This window comes from Tupaia chinensis, unplaced genomic scaffold (assembly GCF_000334495.1).
Source record: "Tupaia chinensis unplaced genomic scaffold, TupChi_1.0 Scaffold000235_1, whole genome shotgun sequence".
Lineage (NCBI taxonomy): Eukaryota > Metazoa > Chordata > Mammalia > Scandentia > Tupaiidae > Tupaia > Tupaia belangeri.
The window spans coordinates 201,583-212,768 of record NW_006159713.1 but is presented as its reverse complement, the minus strand read 5'-3'; the positions used below and the strand labels follow the sequence as shown (position 1 = coordinate 212,768).

Sequence of the window (11,186 nt, the reverse complement as noted above, 5' to 3'; positions counted from 1 at the left end):
CTAACTGCTAGTCCCATGAAAAATCACTCTTCAGGGGGACCTCCACGACGTAATCCCTTCTTCTCCATTCTCCTCTCAGGTTTGTGGACATGTACAAACATGTTTACTGTGCCTCTCAAACTGCTGGGTCTGAGAATCAAACCACAAAGATAGCCATGTGGGATCTAGACACCTTACCCGCCAGTCACCAGCTGGCCCACTCATTGTTTTTCTTTTTTTTTTTCTTTTCCCAATGAGGTATTTTATTTGTATATTGTATTACATCCCTAGAAAAAGAATCCCAGGGTTTTCCTTCTTGTATATTTTCAGCTTGCTTCCTCATGGTCCATGATGCCAGCTGAGGTTGTCAGTGCAATGAAACCAAACTGACGCGATGGGAGCAGACTATTCTCATTTCTCTAGATCTTTGAGTTGCACATCAAATCTGGGGCTGATCGCTCCACACTTGTTTAACCTGCCAGTGAGGTTCACAACAATTTTTCCAGCTCTGTGGTCATCAGTGATTTCAAATTTGCCAATGTAACCATGCTTCATCATCACAGTTAGAAACTGGACAATGACTTTGGAACATGGCCTAATAAGAACCTGGCGTTTGCCTCTCTTTTCAGCACTGTTGATGCTCTTGAAGGCATCAGCCAGGACATTCACGTGCACCATTATAGCGGCACAGAAAGATGGCGGAAAGAGCCACTCGTTTGTTGTTGTTGTTTCTTATGCTAGTGTTATTCTTTTAAAAATTTTTTTAAATTTATTTTTTCTTTTTCCCACAAACATTTACTTGTCTCATTTTTTTTTAATAGTGTTGTTTTCCTTTTAATTAATCAGTTAGTTTGTTTATTTTAACAAACCTTCTATTGTAGAAACTTTCAAGCTTATACAAAAGTTGAAGGGTAGTAAATGATTCTTCTGATATTCCACATCCAGCTTTAGAAATGACCACAAATTGGCAGTTGCTACCAAGCAGCCTGCCCACCCAAAGGTCTTTTGTAAAATCTTTCTTTCCTATTAAATTCTCTTTTCTAAAAAAAAAAAAAAAAGAAAAGAAAAGAAAAAGAAAAGGAAAATGACCACAAGTCAATCTGTTTCTATATCCTTCTCACTTGGGTTCTTTGGAAGCTAATCTCAGATATATGTCATGTCAACTCCAGATACTTCAGTAGGGTTCCTCTGTTTAAGAAAAAGAGCAGAATATTACTACCAAGCCAAAACATATTAACAATTATTCTTTTCCAAAAATAATTACTTTTTTCAATTTTATTTATTATTATTACTGTTATTGTTTTAAAATTTGACTAGAGAGAGAGAGACAGAGACAAAGAAGGAAGGTGAAGAAGCAAGTTGCCAGGTCCGAGACTTGAACCATGGTCAGCCATGTGGTAGTCCAGTGCTTTAACCATCATGTTAACTGCCCACCCCAACAATTATTCTTTTTAAAAATATGCTTATTTTATTTTATTTTATTTAGTATTATGATTATTATTCTTTTTAAGTTTGCTGTAGGGCATGTTTATTTAGGGTGTGTATTTTAAGTTTGCTATATAGGGCATGCTCACGAGAGAGAGAGAGAGAGAGAGAGAGAGAGAGAGAGAGTGAGAGAGAGAGAGAAAGAGAGAAAGCAAGCCACCCACCAGGTCTGGGACTCAAATTGTAGTCCGTCACTTGCAAGACCAGTGCCTAAACCCCATGCCACCTGCTGGCCCCAACAATATTCTTTAGTATTATCAACTATTTAGTGAAATTTAACTGGTTTCTTTCTTCCTTTTTTCCCTTCCTTTCTTTTCGTCTTTCTTTCTTCCTTTCTTTTTCTCCCTTCCTTCCCCCTCCCTCCCTTCCTTCTTCTTTTTCCTCTCTTTTGAAAATCAAATTAAAAAAAAAATTAGAATAGAATACTTTGTCTTTGATTGGTAGGTCTTTTAGGTCTGTTAAGTCTCTAATTTATGAATTCCTCCTCCCCTTTTTTCTTGTAATTCATTTGTTGAAGAAATTGAGTTTTATGCCCTGTAGAGTTTCCTAAAAGTGTTTATAGATAACAGCAGTCCAAAGTAGGGAGCAGAATGGAGTTTGGAGAATCATATATATTTAGGTTCAAATCCTGCCTCAGTCTCTTACTTGCTGTGCGGTCCTGTGAAAACATCATCTCCCTCAAGTCTCAGTGTCTTCTACTTAAAATGGGCACAGAAGTAGGATTCTGTCAAAGATAAAGTAAGATAATGCATGGCAAATGCACAGCACAAGGAAGATGCTCAATAAATCCTCTTCCTTTTTATTTTTATATTTAAAATAAAAGTTTTATCAATAAAAGTTTTATACTTAAGATACAATTTTCATCATTATGTTTATTTTCACACTGGGAGAGAAGTCATCAATCCTTAGCTCTGGTTGGTCTTGACAATAATTTTTTTAATAATTATTTATTTAATTCCATTTGTTATTATTATTTTTAAAATTTGACCTAAGAGAGACAGGGAGAGAGAGAAAGAGAAAGCAAGCTGCCAGGTCCGGGATTTGAACCGTGGTCGACCACGTGGGAATCAAGCACCTTATCACCATGCCACCTGCTGGTCCTGACAATAATTCTTGGAAAGTTCAAAGGAGGGAAATGGAGCTGGGTTAGACAACTGGGAAGTATTATACCTGGAAGTACTAGACACAGGGTTCTCTGCATAATGAAGAGATTTTTTTTATTACCCACTCCCACCCCCCAGCTCTGTGCTAATTTCCCAGCACATTACCATGTTCCTGGCTCTGTCATCAAGTCCATTGTCATTACGTATTATAGCTCACAGTTTCCTGATACACAGGAATGCAAATAAGAACCTGGTCCATGCTGCAGTATTATCTAAATCTTGCTCTTTCAAGGTACATTAAAACAAAACAAAACAAAACAAAACAAAACTTCGAAAAGGATAATATTTAATCCTGACCGAAGTGCCTGAGACTACTGGGGAATATTCAGGCATGCTGAGACTTGGAGGGAGAAACATACTTTTGTGTAGGAAGCACTCAGATCTTATCACAACGATGATCTTTACATGACAACTGCAAACTGGCTTTCCATAAAGTTATTTATCCACTCATTCATTCATCTACCCATTAATTCGTTCATCAGAGAACATTTATCTCCTATATGATTAAACAGACAAAGCTCCTGGTGTCTATTTTAAGTTAGATCTAATACCCGCATGTTTTTTTTAATTTTGTTTTGTTTTGTTTTTGAGAGGGTTTTGCTATAGAGCGCGTGGGCTTGCCAGAAAGACAGAAGGAGACAGAGAGACAGAAAGCGAGACATCACCCCCCCAGGGGGCATGGCCACATCGCAATCCCTTCTCCTTTGGTCTTCTCTCAGGATCTTGGGCACGCACGCACATGCACCCAGCGTGAGCTTAAGTCACCGGGTCTGGGACTCAAACCGCAGTTAACTACGTGGGAGTCCAGTGACATGGCCATTACACCAACTGCTGGTCCCTACCCACATGTTTTTTACCTCTACTCAACACCTGTTTGCAGGCTGAGTGTGAATACAGGTGCCTTTTAGTGATGGGGGAGTGAGACGGCCTTGATCTCTCAACACCATCCCCAGACTTTGCGATTTTCTATCACATGTTCAGAATATAGCTCCCTTTCATGGCTGCTTAATTATTATGGCTTAGAAGACCATAATACTAAATTAAAGTGAAATGTAATTGCTCTGCCAGTTTTCACACTGCCAGGATTCAGCCGATAACAACAGGATTCTGTGAGCATCTCCAAGTAAGAATTTGCTCTTGGTGACAGGAGGAAGAAAGAAAAAAAATCTTTCCTTTCCACATTTGCCCTGCAGCCAGGCTGACACAACAGAAATGGAAAACAATTGGCACAGGCATAAAATTCTACGACAAAAGGAAACTTGTGAAATAGAAAAATGGATTTCTTGGGGAAAAACATAACTTCCTCTGACAACACTGTATTTGGGAAAAGAATTCTGTAGTCTAAGGATATTAAGGTCATTAAAAATAGCAGACTTTTTTTGAGGGGGTAGATGAAGGCTATTCATTCACCACTTTCCCCCAAAACATTCCTCTTCAAATCCATAATAAAGTTAATCATCAATTGGAAGCCTGAAATGATATTGGAAGATCATTCTTTTACAAACGGAAACTATTATAATTTAAAAGGGTGCAAATGAAACTCTGCATTTTCAGAGGGAGATCAATGAAAACCACTTTATTAGAAAATATAAATCACTTTTTAATTTCAGATGCAACAAGAAAAGAACTCATTTTTTTCTGTTTCATTGAAATTGATTGGTATACCTGCAGAGAAAAGCAGCTTTATCATCTCGTTATCAGCCAATTAATATGCAGGTCTAAATGTGAATACTATTCCAGTTAACTAGAAATGGATGATTTTATTGAAGTCTTAATAGACTAGGAAAAGCTGCCTTCCACCCTGCTAAATGAGGTCAGTTGAGAAAAAAAAAATTACAAGTACATTACTTGGGATGGGTGGAATCTAAAATAATTTTTCCAACTCTTCTGACCACAGAGAAATAGGAGCAAAGTGATATGTTTGAAACCAGAGGGACTTGTTAAATGGAAGAAAAATCAGAATATTCAGTTTTCTTTTAATTGAAAAAGAGGAATATTTGGGTTTGACACTGAAGCTAGCCATCTCGTCATACAAAACATGGCAATCATTAGTTCTCAGCCTTACCTCCTTTTTAAGCACAGGTCAAACAGAACTACAAAACAGATTAAGTTTATTTACCAACCTCCCATTTTTTTTCTTTCTGAGCTCAGGTTCTGCCTTGAGATGTTCTCCTTGTCATACCAGAAACCTAACATCCTCAATTTCTTTTTACTTCGTACCTGCCAAAACAGCTTAGTGCCCCTGGGATAAACTAATCCACATCAAAATATAACTGACTCAGGAGTTCAAATCTTGCCATTTGCAAGGTTAAGACAAGAGTTAACAGAGCAATGTGGTGGAGTAGGAGCCTTTCTCTTACCAGACTACATTCCCCACCTGCTAAAGCAAACAGCACTTAGATGGCTATCCATGGGCAAAAATAGCCCTGGAAGGGCTCAGGAGTCCAGTTAAGAACCTACCGCAATACAGGAAATGGAAATAACAGCACAGAAAGGATTATTGAGATCGGAATAGCTGAGACATCTGGACATGGCTAGGAGGGTGGGAGTGGTCAGTATCAGCCACATAGCAGGTGCCACTGTAGTCCCCAGTGACCTGCTCTGCAGAGGACCCTGGCAGCCTTTGCCTCTGAAGACCTCCATGACCACAGCTGCATCCATAGACTCCCTGAAATTTTCACAGCATAGGTTCCCTTAGTATATGGCAGTGCAGATCTCAGTGGCCTGCTCCGCAGAGGACACTAGAAACTTTTCCCATTGAGGTAAACAATAACCATCACTGCTATCAACCTCCTAAAGAGAAAGATGTTTCCACACCCATTTCCCATCCCCAAGAAGGAGCCACTGTTGTGATGCTCCAGGACTGAGGATGCCAGCTCCTCTCCCCAGTGCATGCCCTGAACCCTGGACCCCCCAGCCATTTCACATGTGTTCATATCTCAGACACTGGAGCCTCTGGTATGCACTAGCCTGCGGTCTGGAGCTTGGAGCCATGGTTTCTTTATATGTGGTCATGCTTCCAGATCTCGGCTCTGTGGCTGCTTTATGAGCATAAACACTCTGCCACCTCTGCTACGAGTACAAATGTGAGTTGGAGCCAGTGCCAAGAAAAACCCTTTGGCCATAACTTCCTCCATGAGAGGAAAAGAGATCAGGAGGACCCCCAATGCCTTTGCCATTGATAAACCCAAGAGCTTTTGCTGTCACTAGGGACACTTGCAACCTTGGCTTCTAGGATTTTTGGAATCTTTGCCAGCACTAACTTCAGCTGACAGAGCTACACAGAGACTATGCTGCTGTGTTCTTATCAGTCAGAACTTGTACACTCCACCAAGAAGGAGTCCTCATATTCACCGTAAGTGAAAGTCTTCGCCCACTGAAAACGACTGACAAAGTCTGGAAGAAGAGACGGCTCCATCCAAATGTAGGCATCAATGCAAGGCAAGAAACACACAAAAAATCAAGGAAACATGACACCACCAAAGATCCACAATAATTTCCAATATGGGACCAGCAGTTAGCATAATGGCTATGTTGCTGGACTCCCATATGGTCGACTGCAGTTCACGTCCTGGACCTGGTGGCTTAAAACTCACGCCAGACATGTGTGCGTGCGTGCCCAAGATCCTGAGAGGAGAATGGAGGAGAAGGGAATGTGGCGTGGCTATCCCCCCAGGGGGTGATTTCTCGCTTTCTGTCTCTCTGTCTCTCTCTGTCTGTCTGGTGAGCACACGCGCCCTATAGCAAAAACCTCTCAAAAAAACAATTTTCTAGTAACCAACCCCGAGGAAAGAGATACAAGCTGCCTAAGAAAATGTTTAAAAAAATATTGTTTTAAGGACAGCCAGTGTGCTAGAAGAGATTATATGTAGCTCAACAGCAACAACAACAACAACAAAGCATGAACAGAATTATGAATTCAGGAAAGAGATAGTAATCATAAAAAAGAAACATATTCTTGAGTAGAACATAAGAAATGAAATGAAAAAATGCAATAAAGAGCATCAATAACAAACTTGATAAAGCAGAAGAAAAAAATCTGTGAACTTAAAGATGAGGTCATTTGAAAATATTCATGCCAAGAAAAAAGAAGAAAATGAGTGCAAAGAACTAAAGTCTGTGGGATTCATGGGATACTATTGAAAGAAAACATTCATATTCTAGAATTAAAGAAGAAATTGAGAAAGGGACAGAAAGCTTATTTATAAAAATAATGACTGCAAACGTCCCAAATCTGGGGAGAAACATGGACATCCAAGCACGTAAAATGCAAAGATTTCCAATTGAATTCAACTCAAGGAAGGTTTTACCAAGAAACATTATAATTAAACTATTAAAAAACAAAGACAAGGGGCTAGCAGGTGGCATGGTGATTAAGGTGTTGGACTCCCACATGACTGACTGTGATTCGAGTTCTGATCCTGGCTGCTTACTTTCTTACTTTTCCTCTCTGTTAATCTCTGGTATAATAATAATAATAATCATCATCATAATAATAAAGAAAATTGAATAGATAATTCTTTAAAAAAAAAGACAAAAGGAATTTTAAAAGCAGGAAGAGAAAAGTTTCCTAATATATAAGGGGACCATGTTACACCTTCAGTATTGCTCGGTGGAAACTTTACAGGCCAGGAGAGAGGGTGTATTTGAAGTGCTTGAAGGAAAAAAACATCTAACAATATTGTATTGGTAAAGCAGTCTTTCAGAAATGAAGGAAAGATAAAGACTTTGCTAGACAGATAAAAGTACTGTTTACTGAACTGACATCTCTGTAAATGACCAGCTCAATTATAACACCAAAAGAAGAGAAAGTGAGCTGACACTGTGGCCTGCTGGTGAAGGCAGCGGGATCTCATAGGGCCAACTATGCAGTTCTAGTTCTGGACCTGGAGGCTTGAGCAACATGCCCAGCACATGTGCAAGTGTGCCCAAAATCCCTACAGGAGGGAGAGATGGAGAAGAGATTACAGCATGACCATTACCCATGGAGGGGTGCTTTCTCTCTCTCTGATGAGGATATACGCCCTCTAGTAAAAAAGAAAGAAAGAAAGAACAGAAAGAAGAGGAGAAAGGGAAAAACTAGAAGAGGGAAAATGAAAAGAAAGAAGAAAAAGAAGAGCAAGGAGGAAGAGGACACAGGCAAAGAGGAAAATAGAGAAGATCAGGTGGTGATGCAGTTTCATGAGACCATGAAGGCACTAGCTGTTTTGCTCCACAAAGGAGAAAGTTAAATCTGAAAGTGTTGTCATTGCCCGTAGATGTCCAATAGAACCCCTTTTAGCCTTTTACAAAAATCATGCTGTAGAGGAGTAAATATTGAAAATATTCACCATATATTGTCAAGTAAAAAGAGGTTATAAAACATGTAGGGCATGGGGTCAGCAGGTGGCATGGTGGTTGAGGCATTGGACTCCCACATGGCTGACTGTGGTTTGAGTCCTGGGCCTGTGTCTCGCTTTCTCACTTTCTCTCTCTCTTGTGAGTGCATGTGCCCTATAGCAAATTAAAAAATTTAAATAAAAACAAAAAACATGTAGGCTTGTGACAGCAGGTGGCATAGAGATTAAGGTGGCTGTATCCTACATAGCCAACTGCATGGTTCAAGTCCTAGACCCACTGGCTTGAAAATCATGCCAGGCGTGTGTGTGTGTGTGTGTGTGTGTGCTCAGAATCCTGAGGGCACCATGAGGAAAAGGGATTGTAGTGTGACCATGTCCCTTGGGGGAAGATTTCCAATTTTTCCTCTCTCTCTATCTCTTTTTCTCTCATGAGCACACATTTCCTACCACAAACTAAAACAAACAAACAAAAATGTAGGGCATAATTTTATTTTACATTATGTTATTTATTGTTATATATAGACAAAATTGATACTTATCAATATGTGTATTCATCTATATGAATAATGGCTACCTCTGGGTGGGATAATAACCTGTTGATAAATATTATTTTTTAAAAGAATTATTTTATTTAGTTTTATTTATTTATTTATTTATTTAGATTTTTAATTTGACAAGAGAAGGATGGGGGTGGGGTGGGGAGAGAAAGTGAGAAAGCAAGCTGCCCCTGGGACTTGAACCATGGTCAGTCCAACACTCTGCTGGCCCTTGCTTTTATAAATAAAGTTAAACCTAATCCTTATCCAGTCCCTAAATGGAGACATTCTGGACTTCTAGAGGATTATTTTGGCTTTGTGTATTTGCAGACTTTGTTTCACAAGGACTCACAAATCACTGTAGCTGGTGAGTTTAGAGAAGTCACTTATCTTCCTAGGACTCGATGTTCCTAATGAAAGGATTCAAGTAGATCATCACAGAGTTCTTACAGCACTCAAATTCTTACATTCTAGAAATGACCTCAGTCAGCCACATTCCATTTTTCCATTTTAAAAGCATCTTAGCAAATAGCTAGAAGTATAGTGTGTATGTGTGTACACACACGTGTGTGTGTTTTGATGGCTGCACTGCTGGCTTTGAGTCTCTTGTGGCACTAAAGGCGTATTTGGAGACAACCTCTGGAAGTCAATTAGTTTCGGGGGAGTCATGAACTCCTCAGAGGTATTCAAGGTGGTAGAAGTAGTTCTAATATAAAAAAGGCTTTATTTCTTCGTTGAGTTAGGGACATACAGGATTGGACTGAATTATCTCGAGTAGTGAGTTCTTTGTTCCTGGTTGCTTTTAGATAAGGCTGGTTGACAACTTCTTATAGGCTAGGGTTTCCAGGGATCATATTTTTAGACCAAAAAAAATCATGTCTAAGCCCCAAATTTTGGTCCTCACCAAATTTGCATTGATGCTTCCACCAACCATTTCAGTCTGGCGAAACCTCTAGGTATTCAGTCATCTCCAAACTCCTTCCAGTGATGAAATGATCTGATTTCATGACTCTTATGACATAGATGATTTTTTCATAAGGTGTTAACATTTAACTTCCTGATGATGTGGGTAAAAAAAGGTGGGAAAGAAGGTTTAGCTCATTGTAAAAAAATGAGAGTTTAGTTTGTATTGGAATTCCAACAGTTTAGACTGTCTCTAGCCCTCATTTCTCTGGGTAAATCATAGGGAATCTTAATGATGGAAGTATTAAGTGTATGTGGAGGCATGGAGGGGAGGTAATACACGCACGCTCTAGATGGACACATGCTAATTTCTACCTGTGTGCTTGAACAAGCTACTAGGTCCTGCATGGAATGTCACGCTAAAGACCCTTTAAATGCCTTGACTGAGCAATTTGGCTGTACCCCATTTTCCCATTTCAAAACATTTCAGATTCCCTTTGCTCCGTGAAATGCATAAAAGCTGCTTCTGACCACAGAGACTAATGTGTTGTCCCTTTTATCTCCAAAACGGGCTTCCAATTGGTTCCAGGAAAAGTGATTTCTCCAAACTTGGCTGCCAGCTGTAATTGGCTTATATGTGACCCATCAATTTCTACATGCTTGTTAGAGCTGAGTGCTCAGTTTCTTCAGTCCCTGGCAGGCAGCCAGACAGGGACAGTATATATTAGGTAGTGTGGTGTAGAAGCCCTGGAGTTGGGTGGCCTACTTCGTATACTCCATGTCCTATTGGATGGAGCAGGCCCTGTAGGTTCCTTGAAACCAGGAAGACATTAGAAAACATTAGAGGAGGGGCTGGCAGGTGGCCTGGTGATTAAGGGTGCTGGACTCTCACATGGCCGACTGCGGTTCAAGTCCTGGGCTTCGTGGCTTGCTGTATCCCTTTTCCTCTCTCTCTCACTCTGTCCCTCTCTGATCAAATTAAAAAATAAAAATAAATAAATAAAGTTAAATAAACGAATTCTTAAAAAAAAAAAAAAGAAAACAGAGGAAGAGGTCTCTATCTTCTCTCTCCTCTTCCCTCTTCTCCTCATTTCCTTCCTCCATCCTCAGGTCAGAAGCAATAGTTATGTGTTGGGCAAATCACTTGGTTTAGAACTTGGCTTGGCCACCTATGAACCATGGCACCTTGGAAAAGCTTCTTAGACTGTCTCCACCTCATTCTTCTCACCTGTAAAGTGGGGTAAATAATAGCACCTACCTCATAGTGTTGCTGTGAGGACTAACCCAGTTAATGGAAATAAAGCCTTGGTCAGTGCCTGGTAGGTCAGGAGGCCTGCTTGCTAAGATGAACCGAACACAGGCTTTATGCTGGGCTCTGAGTACATGGGATCATAGCTCTCAAGAGGCTCACAGTTGCAGAACTCTAGGGAGATGCAATCGACATTTCCTTTTCTTCTTTCCTCACATTTCTTCCCCTCCTCTTTATTCTTCCTGTATTAATTTCCTATTGTTGCCCTAACCAGGGATTATAAGCTTGTTGGCTTAAAACTGCCCAAACTTATTGCTATAATACTGTAGAACGGAAGTCTCACTGACTAACAATTAAATCAAAGTCTTGGCAGGGATATGCTCCTTTCTGGAGGTTCTTGGGGGGCATTTGTTTCCTTGCCTTTTCCAGCTTTTAGAAGTTATTCCATTCCTTGACTCATGCCCCCTTCGGATCACTCAGACTTCTGCTTCAGTTGTCACATCTCTGCTTTCTTCTTTCCCAAGTGATTACA

The 11,186-nt window shown here is 40.0% G+C and overlaps 1 pseudogene; it reads right to left on the bottom strand.

The window, feature by feature from the left end:
- Window positions 1–266: 266 nt before the first annotated feature.
- Window positions 267–667, bottom strand: LOC102474210 (40S ribosomal protein S15a pseudogene; annotated as a pseudogene).
- Between the last annotated feature and the right edge of the window lie 10,519 nt (window positions 668–11,186).